This window comes from Hypanus sabinus, chromosome 6 (assembly GCF_030144855.1).
Source record: "Hypanus sabinus isolate sHypSab1 chromosome 6, sHypSab1.hap1, whole genome shotgun sequence".
Lineage (NCBI taxonomy): Eukaryota > Metazoa > Chordata > Chondrichthyes > Myliobatiformes > Dasyatidae > Hypanus > Hypanus sabinus.
Window position 1 is genome coordinate 66,575,804 of NC_082711.1, and position 16,813 is coordinate 66,592,616.

Genomic DNA, 16,813 nt, shown 5'->3' on the forward strand with positions numbered 1-16,813 from the left:
CAAAATATGATAAACACAAATATCGATCCCCACACATCTTGTTTCCAGAAATATGTAAATCTAGTAGTCCATGGAGTGTTTTCACATAGCGTATCTCTGTTACCCCTGCAGTATCGTACTTCGATAGGTGGGCAAGAATTTCATGCCATTTAGTCAGAGATAATAAACTTGTCTCTGATTCTGATTCCGATGTTCCGGGTTGAATAATGTAAAAAAATAAAAAGTAAAGTTCCTTCCAGTTGGTGTTCATTTGATACAAGTATAATCCCGAATTAATATGAATAATTGCAGGTTGATAAGTGTTTTTAAACAACAGATTGTACACGATTTAGTTGTCCATACTTATAAAATACCAAACATTTTTCTAAACCGCACAGAAATCACAATGTCGTCTAATTTCTGTGCTTTTCGCTACAAAGCCATCGCTCCCAAATGAAACAGTCCATATCCTGCTGAGAATAAATACGCTTCCTTTAACATGCCAGGAATTAATATTCTGGCTATTAACAAATAACCTCAACAGTTTATGGTAAATCTAACAAGTTCTATCAGACTATCGTTCGAGCCTTTATACCGCCTTTTATTCTTGTACATGTGCCAACTTTATTCAGCATTCCTATTAAGCCGAGCTAAATAAGAAATTTCTACTGATAATTTAATGAGGAAAAATGGAAGGGACACTTTATTAAAAATGGGGTCGAGGTTTATGAATCGTTGGCGTGATCAATGGACAGACAGATGCTCAAACAAACCTGGTGGCAATCAGAATTTATTGTGGTGCTTTGAAGCAGAGATGCAAACAAATAAAATGCTTTCACCAGCGTGATCTCAAGAGGAATTCAGCGCCTTAGAAATTGACGGAGACATGACGTTCATGTATCAAACACGCTGATAAGACAACTTGATCGTATCAGACTGGTTCCTCAATGAGGTCAGTGTTCAAAACCAGGATTTCAAGAACTTTCTGAGCAGAATGTAAAGATTAAAACGAGCTTCTCTACTACCTGTACGCAATTGGCCCTCTTTGATTCTTTTCCCCCAATGATACTAATCTCAGGGATTATTATCATGGGGGGGGGGAACAGAAAGTAAAAATAAGCAAAGAGCGGAGAAAATACCGTTGAACTCATTAACAGTTTTCATGTGTGGAATCTGCTGCATCGCACCTTGGTCTGAGAGTGCAGTTTACGCATTCCTTAACTAACAATTTCAAGTTCGGGTCTTGAACTCGTGTTATGAGGTTACAGGAACCCGGTGTTGCCCAGATGAGAAATGCACTCGCTTTGCAACAGATCACTACAAAATTAAACCACGGTGTGAACAACGCGACCCTTTGTCTTTTATTTGTTTAAATGCATTTCCAGCCCGGCGCAATTTGTTCCATCTGAGGGGCGAATTTTCCTTGCACCTAACGCGATGCTCGTCTGCCCCACCTAAAATATTAGGCAATCTTCGCTAGTTTCGGTTTCTGCTTGGTGCGGATGTGTTTATAGTACTTGAATCATTGCGGGATTTAACAGTGCGGGGTCGGAGAATGGAGGTGACAGCCCCGGGGGTTAAGAATAACCCTCTCCTTTCTCTCCCACCTTGTAAAAGGTGGCCCTGCCTCGGGATAGCTGTACCGAAAGATCGGCAACGTCAGCCTTTTTCCTGTTGCGGTTCACCTCCATTCAACAAATAACGACAACTGGAAGTGTTTGCATATTTTGCCAGGCTGATTTCCTGTTAATAAACTGTACCAGACACGTCCCATACTTTACTCCGCACTGATATGATCGTTTTTTCAAAATCTCCTGTGAACTCTACCGCACAAGACGCTCATCCGGGAGAAGTTTTCGCAGATCAGTTCTTGAAGTACCAGGACTTCGGACACATTTTTTCCTACCGATCGACTCGAAAGCAGAACATTCGGCCCGGTTTGTTGCTGCACGTTTTGTTTTGTAGAGGGAGAAAGCAGGAACTTTAAATGCGGCGACAATCCTGTCCACCCGACTGAGCTTGTTATTTACCTTTGTTGGAGAGCGCCTTGTGATTTGTGGCTGTCTATACGTGGAGTTGTGGTGAGGGTGATTTTGTAGCGACAATTACCACGTTAATCTGTGAGAAATCGTTTTCAATGTAATAGATTGTACAGCTGGGAAAATGAGTGTGTACGATTGTGTACTCAGCTATTGCGAGTTGAAACGAGCTGTAAGCACTTTTACTTTTGAATAGGCTAACCTGAAGAAAACATTTGATGTGAGGGATGTTCTTTCGCGGACGTAATTACATACTTTAAAAACAGACCCTAAACCTTTAATTGTCTTACCTTTGTTAGATCATCTTTGTATATGTAGGCACTGAGTTTGAATAGAGACAAATTATAATTCCGCCTCTGAGTCTATAGCATTAGTCCGTGTGAAATACTCTGTAGTTGCTGCGATATCGTGAGTGCGTACTGCAGGATCACCATGTGCGATATTGCAAGTGCATAAAAATATGCATCGCTCAGGAACGAAGCCGTGAAAAGTCTAACAGGTAACTAACTGCCTTGTGTTTGTTGAGTTCTCAAACTCGGATGTGCCATACTTCTGGTTATATTTACCGACAGGTAGACGCTACCTTTAAACATTGTCTGGCGGAGTGCTCATTTATGTCAGCACTCCGCTAAGATCTGAGCGCCAAAATTATCTTACCAAACGTAGTGTCATATACTGTTCGCGTGTTTTTTTAAAATAAAACCACCAAATATCGATCCAGCATTTTACCTAACCTAGCCCATTGGAAGTATAAATAATACCTAATCCCATTTCATCCAGTGTTGAATTCCAAACATAGAGACGGCCACACTGTCGCTCATTATTATTACATTCATGCGAAATAAAACAAAACTGGCCTCGCTAATCTTTTTCATTGGTTTTCCAAGAGAAACGTCCAGTAAACAGCTGTTCTCCAAGATTAATTCAGCGACACTTTCTCCTCTTTCCCAATCAATTTCAGTTCCCCTTTAGACAACTGTTGTTCCCATGCAATCGACGTTAGAACCAGCCTGCAAGGTTTATTGGCTGTTAGTTCATCTGCTTTGATTTGCTTGATCCTTACCTTAGGTATTCCTGTCCATAGGTTACTGCAATCTCTCCCTCCAGGCCCACCGCACTCTTGCACAGACCTGGTTGTCACAATCTCTGTTCCCAGACGCTGCAGCTTTGCTCTTGCCTTGTTTTGTTTTCCCATTCCCAAAACAAAACATAGTTCTTAAACCAAGCAATTGGAATCTCCTTGAAAACAGGAATATTTTTCCAGAGGTGCAGAGATGAATGGTTATGGGCCTAGTAATCTGTATTCCCTTTGCTGGTGTGTCATTTTCATTGTTCATGGCAAAAGATTGCCACAGCATTTGTTACTGTGTCCAGTCACGCTGCCAATGGTGCAAAATCACCTACAGTTGAGAATTGTTTATGGTAAAATTTTGTCCATGGTGCATGGTCCACAGAAAGAAACTTTTCATACCAACCAACAGTGAGGTTTTGTTAAGAATATACTGTCCATGTCCAGAGAATGTCCAAGACAAGACATTGTGTTTGGTGGGGCACTCTCCATGGTGTGATTTTGCCCATCACCAGAGCCTCTCAGTGCAGAGGTGTTATCCATGATGAAACACTAGCCAAGGTAAGAGTGCTCCAAGCTGAAATGATAGCCATGATGAGAAACTGTCCCTGGAGATATATGGTGACTTTGGTGAGAAGCATTGCTCATAATAAGGCACTGTCCATGGTAAAGGACTGGCTATGGTGAAAGATGGTTCAGGGTGATTCACTGCCCATGGAGCAGTATTACCTGTGATAGGAGTTTGTTCATGGTGAGATATTGTCCAAGTAATGCATTGTCAGTTGCAAGAAATGTCCATGGTAAGACATCATCCAGAGAAAAGATTGCTCATGGTGAGCTTGTACATCAAGAGAGATTGTTCATGGTAAGGTTTTGTGTGTAGCAAAACATTGCCCCTAGTGAGGCAATGTCATGCATTCTCAATTGTGGGAGATTATCTCTGGTGAATGATTACTCTTGGCAAAAAGTGATCATGGTCAGCAATTATCCATGTTAAATGATTGAGCATGAAACACTGTCTATAAATGTAACAAACACTATAGTAAAATATTGTTCATAAGGAGAGATTGACTGTGATGAAGCATTGCCCATGTTTTGACATTGTCCTTGGTGAGTCATTGTTCAGGAAGACACGTTGCTCAAAGTGATACATTGCACATATTTGGATGCTTTTGATGTTGGGGTATTGAATCCTACTTTGTCTTGTTTGGGTAAAAGACAGGATTAAGAAAGACACTGCCAACTTTCATTCTTATGTGGTAATGTGTTAATCAGGGTTGCTTAAAGGCCATGGGTTTAGGTGAAAATTTCCCAGATCTTGAAGGACAACATAATCAGTACTTCAGTACAAAAGCCAGTACTTTGGCTTTGCTGATAAAGCACGTAACTCTGTTAATTTCATCCTTTAGACATGAACAAAACAGCAAATTCATTATTGCAAATTTTGCATACAGTATACTGTAGATGTCACTCTGCTGATTGGGCTGGCCTCCATAATTACTGGTAAACAAGCAAGAATATAAAAAGTTGGCTTTCTAACACTTTGAATCTGTTCTTCAATTTATGATAATGCCATGTGCCTCAGCACTATCTTCCTCCACTATTTTCATATCCCTTGATTCTGTTAATATCCAGATATCTATCTTATTTTTGTTTTGAATAAGCACAATGACTAAGCCTCTACCATTTCCAGTGTAGTGAATTCAAAAGATTTACCAGCATCTGAATGAAGAAAATTCTCATTCGTCATAAATGACCTACCCCTTTTTTCTGTGATCCCTGGTTCTTGGCTCCTCAGCTTTGGGAAACAAACACCAGGCATCTGTCCTGTAAAGTCTTGCATGAATGTTGTAAGTTTCAATGTGAACTCCTCTCATTCTTCTAAACTCCAGAATATACAGGCCTACTTTACTTAGTCCCTCCTCATTGTTCTCTTTTGGTGGCTAGTCCTATATATTTCTTTTAGGTAAGAATACCAGAGCACTATTACAGCAACACCAGTCAAAGGACAATTTGATGGAATGCAGATAGTCATGTTTAAGAAACTTCAAGTAGCCCATGCTTCATCCAAATCTGTATGTTAATACACCTGTATATTTACAGGTACCAACCTACAGAGGTATTGAACCAGGAATTCAATTATAATTCAAGGCTGTTTCAATCTCTATTTATTAAATTAAAATGTGGACAAAGCGACAGTGAAGTGATTCTGTTCTGGTGATGGATGAACACAGATTTTGTTCCTCGCAGTGGCTGACTGTGGTGTTGAGTGTTCTAAAGCCTGATTTGCCACTGACATGAGAAAAATAACTAAAATGAGCCCTTAAGATAGATTGGATGGTAAAGAAAGACTCTAAATGTGGGAAAACAAGGAAAATGAAAAAAAAACAGTGTGACAATAAACAGTAAACGTAATAGACTAAAGGAAATGGACAAAGTATGAAAAAATCTGTATTTCCACCAGAGAATGGGTAACATTTTGGGTAAACGGTTGTGTAGCAGTGCAACACTATTACAGCTCGGTGGCACTGGAGTTCAGAATTCAATTCCAACGTCATCTGTGAGGAGTCTGTACATCCTCCCCACGTAATGCATGGGTCTTCTCCAGATGCTCCGGCTTTCTCCCACAATTCAAAGATGTACAGTACCTCTTAGTAGGTTAACTGGTCATTGTAAGTTGTCCTAGTATTAGTCAGGCGTTGCTGGGCGGCAAGCCACAAAGCAATGCAGGAGCCTATTCCACGCGGTATCTCAATAAGTAAATAAATAAAAGGATAGCTGACCCTCCCGCCCAAACTTTCGAAGCAATCCTCAGAATGGGATTGGAACAGTTAGACTTTGTCTTTAAAATACAACTAATGGATGTGCTATAATCCAGGCACCATGTTCAGCTTTTCCCAATGCACCAATAACTTAATTTTGAATCTGCTAAAACAAAAAAGACAGAATAACACTCAACAGGTCTTTTAGCATCCCCAAAGAAGAAATGACAGGTTAGATATATGAAATTATTTGAACTGAAAACAAGAAGTGAAATCTTAAAAGGATAAAATAAAGTAAATGGAGAGTGGGGGCAAGTAAGAATGACTGAAATTAATAAAAATAAATAAGACTTAGTTGTATTTGGATTCAGAATGCTGGAAAGCAAGTCTAACACGGTAAAATCAAAATTTAGTGTCTGAGATGGGGTAATCTTAGAAAAAGTCAAAAACAGGATCTGGAAGGGTCAGGGAGGAGTAGTTTGGCAGGAGTAATGTGCTACAGGAGAAAGGACAGAAAAATTCAATTGCTTTTCATCTGATAAAGGAGACGTAACTATGAGAAAGAAACATGCTCTTGGATTAGGCACAGGCAATTGACAGGAAGGAATGGATGTGGTATTGGAAAAGGATATACAAATAAGTTTAATTGGAACCTGAAGGGTAACTTCTTCACCCAGATTGGTCAGTATATTCAGATGTACATATGCATTGAAACATACAGTGAACCACATCATTTGCATTAACAAGTAACACTCCTAAAAGTACTGGGAATGCCCACAAATGCCACCACACCTTCCAGCAGCAACACAGCATCCCCACAATACTGAGCAGAACAACAGCAAAACAAAATAATGACAGCAAAGGTCCCTTTCTAGCCCTCCCACCCACCCATCTACCCATTCACATACCCAGGCAGGACTCCAACCCCAGTACAGGCCACCTCTGGGCCTCCAGTACTTGGACCAGGGCTCTACAATAGTACGTGGCATGGTTGTATAAGAAAATGGAAAACAAGTGTCATCAAATAGTGAGGTGACGCAAAACAGAAAGGGCATAGAGTACATGACTTCTGTAGGAAGTGGAAGTGTTTTAAACCTCTATCAAAGAATTTTTAAAAAATGAAGGCATTTGTGAGGTTCCGTTGTCAAATTGCAAGCAGGTTTAAACTCAACAGTACCTCAAAACTCAACATAATTTTTTTGTAAGTAGAATTTATTCAGATACCAGGTAATGGGCTTAATTTTATGTTAACTACATCAGTTATGCCATCTATAACAAGGATTTAAATTTCTATTTACAATAAATTAAAGTAAAATTATTCCTAATTTTTTTTTACAGCATCCATCACTCTCAGTTCATCCATGTTGATGTAGCACCCAGGTTATGACCAATTATTATCAGCTGTCTGATTTTCAAATATGGCCTTTAATTTAAAATGAAGAAGTATAGACAGGCTAAAAGTGAGCATTTAAGCATATTGACACCTAGAATCTAAAGAGGTTTGTGATTTGAGCCTTTGAATATTGACGCCAGATTCCCAATGGATAATCAGGACTTTAATGCATAAAGATTTAGGACTGTTGCATACATAACATACATTTCACAACCCACAATATGGTTGGAATGCTAAGGAACTGGGTATGTGTTTGTGGTCTTTACTGCCATATCCGAGAGACCCAGAGATGTTATCACAACAAATAACCGATCTGCACACCATGCTAAACCATGCTAAATCAGCTTCTATGTGGAAACAAACCAAGGTATTGTTGAAAATAGTAACCAGAAATTAAAGAGTGTATGGTGCAGTATTTTAATATGCTCTCTGTAAACTTGAAGATTTTGATTCAAAAGGCAAAGGGAAGATTTAGTAGAGATTACTTGAGTTGTATTGGTTTTTGAGAGGAAAAGTAATATTCCCTTAACTATGAGGGAGTGCTTGAGTAATCAGAGGCTGAAAAGATTGCCAAAGGTCAGATGAGGGCTGCTATAAAGTCCACTTCCATGGTTTGAATGATTTAAACTCGACCATGATAAACAATTGAAATGCAGTGCTCTGTGAGGCCATGGACTGAGTGTTGGAAAGTGGCTCAAGTCTCACAGGCAGAATAAAGCCAAAGGGATATTCCGTTTCATAACGTTTCCATATTCTGCAATTGAAAGGTCAATGAAAATATGTTATAAATATGAAAGAGCATTTTTTTAAATCCATTTCTCAGCCATTGGACATTACTTTTCAGATGAGCTGCCTTCATAATCTGCTGCAGTCCTTCTGGTGAATGTGCTCCCAAAATGTTGTTTGTTAGAAAGTTCCAGGATCTAGACACAGCAACGATAAAGGATCGAGAATATATTTTCCAGTCAGGATTGTGTGCGACTTGGAGGGGAACGAGCAGGTGGTGGCATTTCCAAGCACCTGTTGACCTTTTCTTTCTGATGGGGGAGTTCACGGATTTGGGAAGTGCTGTCAGTGAATAACTGCAATGTATTTGATATATGGTACAGATTGCAGTCGCTGTGCACCAGTAGTGGAGGGTGGTTGATGGGATGCCAATAAAGCAGCCTGCTTTGGATGGCATTGAGCGTTTTTAAGAGTTTTTGCTGCTACATACGCTTAGGAAAGTGGAGAGTCTTCTATAAATGTGATAGAATGACTTAGGGATATCATGATGCAAGTCATTTGCGACAGGTCACTCAGGTGCTGACCTGGTTTTTGTAGGCATGATATTTATGTGGCTGAGTTTCTGGTCAAAGTAAACCTCAGAACTTTGATGTTGTATAACTCAGCAATGGTGATGCTATTTAAAGACAAAGATGGGTATAGTTGCTCTCAAGGATGGAAAACAGAAGAATCATACTTTAGTTCAATAGGAAATAAAAACAAAAAATAGTGTAATCAGCAGATACAGAAAGGGCAATAGAATGTTATTAATATGAAGAATCATTGCTGTTTCTCCTGCCATAAATGCTATCTGATCTGTTGACTATCTCACACACTTGTTTTATTTCTGATTTTTACATTTGCAATGGAGAGATGCTTCTCTGCTTGATTTTGGTGGATAGTATAGACTATGTTTTAATTTTCCTTCTGGCCACCTATTACTGATCTTCATATAGACGCTAATTTGTGAGGATGTTCTGTTCTCCAGAATGCCTCAGCTAACACCACACAATTCTTTCCGCCACGTTGATATGAACAAAGTATGAAATTCACCTAATCTCCAGTCATTTATTACCTTTGCGCTTGATTCATATTTTTTACCACACAGCAGTCCATTCAGCTTAATGTGTCCATGCATGTTGAAACAATCTCACCAATCTAATTTCCCCTTCCAGCAACTGATTTGAAGCCCCATATATCATTACTCTTTGAGTATTCATCAGGTATATATTTTTTTGCCTCTACAATTCTTTAAGTTCCAGACCACAATTATCCTCTTATTAACAAGAAATTTCACCTCCCCTGTGATTTTCTATCAATTACATTAAATTTATGCCTTTTTAACCTCTCTGAGCTAAGGAAATAAGGTCCTTTCTTATCTCTGTCTAGGGGTGTCATAGTTTCATATAATTAGTTATATATCCAATTTGCCTCTGCTGTTCAAAGAAAATAACTCCACCTAACCATTCTTTTGTAGTCCTGATAAATCTCTTCTGCACCCTCTCCATTGTAATTACCTCTTACATATAACATGATTATATATAACAATTCTAAGCCTTGAAATATTGCATTATTCTAGCATAATGTACTTGGTCTTTTATTCTTTGTTTTGGCTAAAAGTATCTTAAGTTCTTATGTATCCTTTGTGCCTTGACCAAATGTCTTAGGAACACACACACATATTTGTAGCTAGGATACCTAAGACTTTTGCAGAGTACTGTATTTGTCAACATGGAGCAGAAAGCAAGTTAGTCAACAAAGGATGTTGCGAATGTTGAGTGTGGAGTACCGCAGGACTGTGTAGGACAGGTGGCAGAGGTGGTGTGCCAGGAATGTGGGGTAGTGGGGGTACAGACACACCCAGCCCTGTGACACTAGGCAAGTTTATTTGATTTCAAATAATTGGTTTATTGATTATACAGAATGTCTGCTCTTTAACCTCTCCCTTCCCCCTTCCCACTCTCAGTCCACAATAGAGACCCGTATCAGAATCAGGTTTATTGTCACTCACATATCTCATTTGCTTTTTGCAGCAGCAGCATTACAGTGCAATACATAAAGTTAATACAGTCCTGAGCGAAGTCTTATGCACCCTATTTATATGTGCCTAAGACTTCTGCACAGTACTGTATATCCATCCTACTACACATAGTAATCTGTGAACATACACTCCAATGTTTCTGTTTCTCCATATTTATCAATTTCCATCCATTTTAATTATCCCTCTGAAAAGCTGCACCTGCCCAAATGCAAGGCCTCATGATTTTCTGCTTTAAATTCCACCTCCCACTTTCTGCCCAAGTAAAAAGATGCTATGTATCTTTATGCAATCTAAAGCTTTCCTCCTCCCCAACAACCCCATAAACAATATTTTTGTTAAACCATTTCCCCTGCATTAAACTGCAATAATTGACCAGGATTACAAATATGAATAATTTTTAATATTTCTAGAAATAAAAGTGACTCATTTGAAAGTGAAATCCATTAAATTCATATGACTTTAGTAATGATCACTAACATCTACTTACTAATACTTAAGATAGACTTTTCCTTGAATAGTCTGTTACAGTCCACATAGAAGAGAAGCGTGAGAGAGTAGGATCAAATGTTGACAAATTCAATGGAGTCTTTTAGCCAGCTATATAGACTTGTAAAACTGCGTATGGAAACAAAAACCTGGAAAAATTTCAACAAAATCTGCAATGCTGGCTGTTTCTGCATGGATATATTGAGGTGGCCCAAATTGCCTTGTTTATTCATATTATCTAGGATTTGTGTAAAGAGCTGATGATTAATTTTAAGAACAAGGAAGACTGAATGTTCATTTCGTTTGGGGTTTGCTGTTTAATCACTACATATAATTTGTGACAAGTGCAGCAGGAATAGAAATCCTTGCTGGAGCAATCAAAAGATTTTTTTAAGAAGTAAAACACTTCACCTTGGTTTACTAATTTTATTTTGTACAGACTGCACATTAAGACTAGCTTTGAAACATATTATTGTTAAAGTTTGTGCGAATTACATAGTATGTACTGTATATGAGAGCTATATGTTTTCCAGTTTATTTGAATAATTAAAGAATGAATTGACTTATCTACATCATTAAAAGAATTATTTTAGTTTAAAATTGTCTTCAGTAAAATGAATGCAAGTAAGTTAGAGTCTACAAAATATGTATAGTATCTTTGGCATATCAAGTGTGTGTGCTGAAAAATATTAATTTTACTTGACATGAAAATGAGCTATAGATCAGGGGAAAAATGCTCGGTCTCTTAAAATATCAGGGTATGGTTATCAAAGGAGCTTCATGTCAAATTTATGTATGTTATGTGCTTACAAGTGTTAATAGTTTTCCTTCTGAGACTATTCCATATAGGCAGTCTGAATGTCCAAAGAATAGTCTGGATTTCACAAAGTCCTTCTTGAATTTGACTGCTCAAACAGGATTGAAAGGCAAACAGCTCTAACTGACAGAGAGCTCATTTTAAAGAGGTGAAAATAAGCCAGGGTACACACCATTGGTTACCTCAATTTATTGACACCTGTAAGAAGTACTTCCTGTGCTTTTCTTCTGAGAGCAACAATGAACGTAGCTATACTCTACAGTTACAACAAAACCACTCTCTTTCAGGAAAAAGTGGACTAAAGTAACAAAATAATATTCTATTTAAATGTTTAAGATTGAACAATTAATGCCACCTATTTTAAGCAATAATTTAATAACTATTTAAATAGTGTTGAAATCATCTGCCCTTGATAGGCACATCCAACAACAGCCAAGAAGCTCAACACGATGTAGGAAAACTAGGCTGCATAAATCCTACTGCAAAATGTACTGCAATAACATGCCAAGTTATCTTCAACGGCATCTTTCAAAGCTCTATCTCGAGGGCAGGAAATGCATGGCAGCACCACCTCTACAAGTGGTTTTCCAATTCATCCACAACTCTGTCCCAACACAACAGTACTTTAAGAGTGGAAACAGAAAATAACATACACATGTTAGGCAGCAGATTGAAACATTACCTTTGTCTCTCGATGTTGTCTGACATGCTGAATCCTTCCAGCATTTTCTGATTTGTTTTCGAATTTCCAGCATCCGCATTTAATTGCTGTGGCATTCCAGAAGAACCCTGAATGCATTGAGTGATTGAAGAACTTAGCTCACTGCATCCATCGTAACGGTAATTAGGGATGGCTAATTACATTTGAGCTTGTCTGCCTAAATTTAATACCTAAATTCTTTGATACTTACTTTTCGCATCTTTTTCAACAAGCCCCTTTATTCTAAGATGAGAGAATTGTCTTTATTTTCTTCAGAGATCCAGGTCTATACTCCCATCATCTCAAAAGCTCAACTTCTTCAATAATCAGCTGACAGCCTCCCAGTCTCAACTTCCCTAGAATTTCCGCTAATCTGAGAAGATGCTAGCCATCTCTGCATTTCCATCAATATTTGCACTCTTATTCTGATATCTTCACCAGGGTCAACTGGTTCAAATTATCCTACCCTAGCAGTGTTTTTTTCCAGTTCAGCTATTGCACCGTATCGAGGTCCCACTTCTCCTTTAACTCCTGACTGCTTCCTCAACAGTCCACCAATGATAGTGAGTAATGCGGTCACAGTATTGCCCTTAATTCAATACTCTTACCCCATCCCAATTTCAGCTCCATTATTATAATTCATAGGAGCTGAATTGAGCCCAGTGAGCCTGCTAAGCTATCCTGCTGAGACCAAGGATAAGAACAACTATTTCTCATAGTTTTCACAATTCCTCTAAATATCTGAAATCATAGGGTGTCTTTTCAGGACCTGTGATATTGTAGATCATCAATGCAAGCCTGAACTTTATCTTTGCTGTACCTTTTCTAATACCAGTAGTAAATGATACCATCACCGTGAATTCCATCAACAACAATATCAGTAATTATTTCATGTGAAATCAATGCTTTTTCTCTTTTATGTATATTGACTTGCAAATATTTGTTGTTCCTGGATTTTGGTAAATATATGTTTTTAAAGCAAGTTGTGAATTTAGCTGGAGAAAATATATTTATATGTATTTTTAATTCTGTTCTTTACCTTATTATTTATTTTGTGCTGCATTGGCTTCGGAGTAACACTGTTGATTCCCCTTTACACTTGCATACTGGAAATGACATTGAACAATCTTGGATCTTGAAAAATATTTAAATTTATTCATGAGGCTTATGTGTGATTTTTAAAAACTAAATGCATGATGTAGGTATCCAGTCGAAGGTTTCTAGATATTTTGGCTGCAATGAGTTGTAATGAGACTTTCCAGAATGTTAGGGGTTAAAAAATCCATTTGGCTGAAGCCCATTCTGCAAGTTGGATTGTATGTTATATCAGGCCCGAGGCATGTCATGTTTATGTGTAATTATTTCCTGTCTCCACTAAATGGTGTTTTGTCTCTTTGTAAATACCTAGTTTTCTGTCTGTCAGGTGTAATGACTCCCTCTCTGTTTCTTCCCCATATAGATTAAGTTGGTCAGAGAGTGCCAATTTTTCCCACATTTAACTCCTGGTTTGTAATTAAACACATCCTAATTTATGTCCCGTAAGTAGCCCCCAAGGGATTAAAGATCATCAATTAACCTAACACAAGGGTTACTTGCCTCATGAAATCCCATAGCCACTGAGTGTTTTCTTTGATATTTTATTTCACTTTTGTTTGATAGCTAAATGTGCAAACACCATATTTTAAAGCTGAAATAAATCATTGACATTTTTAAAAATGTCAGTACATAATGCTCATTAATGGTCTTAATAAGTTGCAAATTGAATATTAAGTATGTGTCAACTTATTCCTTGTGTGGCTCTCATTTACACAGTTTATTCATGATTTCATTGTTCACAGTTCCACTTCTGGAATATTTCCCTGTATTGTGAATGCTTTCATATGTACCTCATGGGTAATTCTGCACCCTGGCAAGTATTCCATGGTGTAAAAAAAGTTACCTAAATTTACAAACAGACATTAATGTAAAATAACAAAATTACACAGCAGATGAGAACAACAGAGGGAAAGTTGCAACTTGATGGTATACAGTATACTCTCACATCTGTTTTTAGAACTGACAGCAGCCATCCACATATCATTATTTCCAAACATACAGAAATCAATTTTTTTGAAGATGTTGATATAGAATAAAGGAAGAGCTGTTACCAAAAAGCTTTCATCCTAAGGTCTTCTTGATCGTAAAACCACCTGAAACAATATTAAGAATTTCTGCTCTTGGTAACCCTGTTATGGGAAAGACAAGATAAAACTAGGGAAAAAAAAATTCAGGGAAGATTTACAAAGACGTTGCCAGGACCCAAGGGACTGGGTTATAGGGAGAGGATGGCCAGACCAGGTCTTCAGAAACAATGAGGGGTTTAAATAAGGCAATCTCTTCCCTGGATAGGGGGGCCCAAAACTAAGAGAAATAAATTTTGTGAAAAGATTTAAAAAGGAGCTTAAGACAACTTTTTCACCCAGAGGATGCTGAGTATATGGAATGAGTTTCTAGCAGGGGTTCCCAACATTTATTAAGCCATGAACCAAATCTATTAAGCAAAGGGTCCAGGAACCCCAGGTTGGGAACCCCTTCAGAAAGTGGTCGAGACAAGTACAATACTATCATTTAAAAAGCACATGAATAGGTACATATACGGGGTAGGGCTTAAAGGTATCTTGGCTGAATGAAGAAAATTGGGATGGATTCATAGGGCCAAAGAGCCTGTATCTCCATTGCATTCCTCAATGACTCTAAATTTGTTTTTATGCAATTCAGGTATATAAATAAAATCAAATTCCAAGTAATTTCAATTAATTTTGTTATTCATTTAAAACAAAGCTCTAAAATAAATGCAAAACTCTGTGAGACTGGAAACCTTGAAACATATACAAAAACTGCTCAACTGGCCAATCACCATCTGCTCAGAGAGCAAATATGCTAGATGAAATCTAAATTTAAAATGTTAATGGATAAGTTCACACCACAGTTGGTGACTGTCCTGATGAATATTTCGAGTCTGTCCTAATTTTGGAAAGCTACCATGTAAATGCCATTTATTTATCCATTAAAACATTTATTTGTGAGTATTTTTTTCTGAAACCCTCAAAGTACTGGAAAACAAAAACCCAAATACTACAGGTAATAAAAATCAGGAATGAAACAGAAAACACTGGAAATACTCAGCTAGTCAAGCAGCACCTGTGGACAGAATTAACAATTTTGATTGATTAACTTTAATGTCATTGAAAAGTTTACCTTACAGTGACTAATTAGACATATCTATGTAATACCATGACAAAAATAGAAAATAAGGAAAAATTCATTAAGCCAGTCTCGCACTGTGGTGAGCCCTGACCCACTGAGTATTAGCACCATTTTCTGTCTTGTTTTAAGGCAATGGGGCATATTAGAGGAGGTTCTTGTTTGACAACACTGCTCCCTTCAGTATGAATGATGAAATTTATTACAGTATACATATAACTTAAACAAGCATTCATGATCACCCTGCTGCAACATATGATCCCTTTCTGTTCTGTTCATCTGTTTACCAGTGTTTAAACCAGTAAATTGTAGATGATTTAAAAAATCTTGGAAAATAAATTATGCTTCATAATTCAACATAGAATATTAACATAGTTGACTAATGCTGACTGTTGGTAGGTCCTTAGTCATAACTAAAGTTTTATTAACTCCTATGCATTTTAATTGTAGTTAATATTTCGGTGAGATTTTTCCATAGGTCAGTACTTTATGCAATAAAAGTTGTTTTCACAGAAGTTGATTCCACCTCTCATTTATAGGGTATTTATCTGACATGGGTAAATATACTCAGTACGAAAAAAAAGAGCTTAAAATGTAATTACAGGGTGCAAGTCAAATGGTTGCAAGTTTAAATATCAGCTTCAACTTAAATATGTCTGCCTGGCTGGGTGAATTTTGCCATGCATTAGTGAAAGGTCGCAAAGTATTCCTTCATAGGATGGGAGGAAAAAATGGGCAAGACTGTCCAGAGCAAACACATTAGTCAGCGGATGAAAGATAACAGCCGTGGAGATAAGTCTTATGGTCCAAACCATCATGTCTTGTCAGTTAAAGAAAAAGAGTAACAGGGGAATTGTACCCGAGTACATGCAAACAGTTAGAACAGCCCGAAAAAATGCTGCAAACGTGACTTTTAAAAATGTACATTTTAATCTCACACACCTGCACACACATTATAATAAGTGAACGCAAAGATAAACACGTGTATACCTTTTTATGTATGCATATCTAGCATCTTCATGCAGATTACCGTTCACTGCGCGTATGTTTAGATCTGTGTCCGTGTGCAGGTGCAAGTGTGTGTGTATGTGTGTGTGTGTGTAAAGCATCCATCTGGCCGCCTCCCGCGGAACAAACCCTATCATGTCTTGATGCATGAAATAATTTCCAGTCCGGTTGGCATTTGACTGTTCGATGTTGTTGCTGCTCCGGTCAAGACTGTCTCCTGGTCCCACCAGCCCTCCACCCGCCTCTTACTAACAGACACACACCAACAGTGCCGATAGCATGCGGTGACGAGTTAAAAAGCTCCTCCTGTTTGTTGTTGACTCGCCCCCCCCCTCCTCTTTTCCAGCCCTGAGGCTGAGCCAGTGCTATAATTATTTGATCATGTGGTATTATTATCTGTAATAAATGCAGAGCCGTCTTACAGTAATCAAGCTGATTAAAAATTCTTGCGCGCCTGCCGGAAATTGTCCTCTCTCTCTCTCTCTCTCTCGCTTTCTCTCTCCCACCCCCT

At 38.1% G+C, this 16,813-nt stretch overlaps 1 protein-coding gene across 1 annotated transcript in view; it reads left to right on the plus strand.

Moving 5' to 3' along the window:
• Window positions 1–1,871: 1,871 nt before the first annotated feature.
• The window catches only part of LOC132395012 (DNA-binding protein SATB1-like), a 139,143-nt gene continuing 124,201 nt past the window's right edge, over window positions 1,872–16,813 (plus strand). Inside the window, exon 1 of the mRNA XM_059971342.1 lies at window positions 1,872–2,060. The gene's annotated coding sequence lies outside the window, so the exon portion shown is untranslated. The remainder of the gene's footprint in view (window positions 2,061–16,813) is intronic.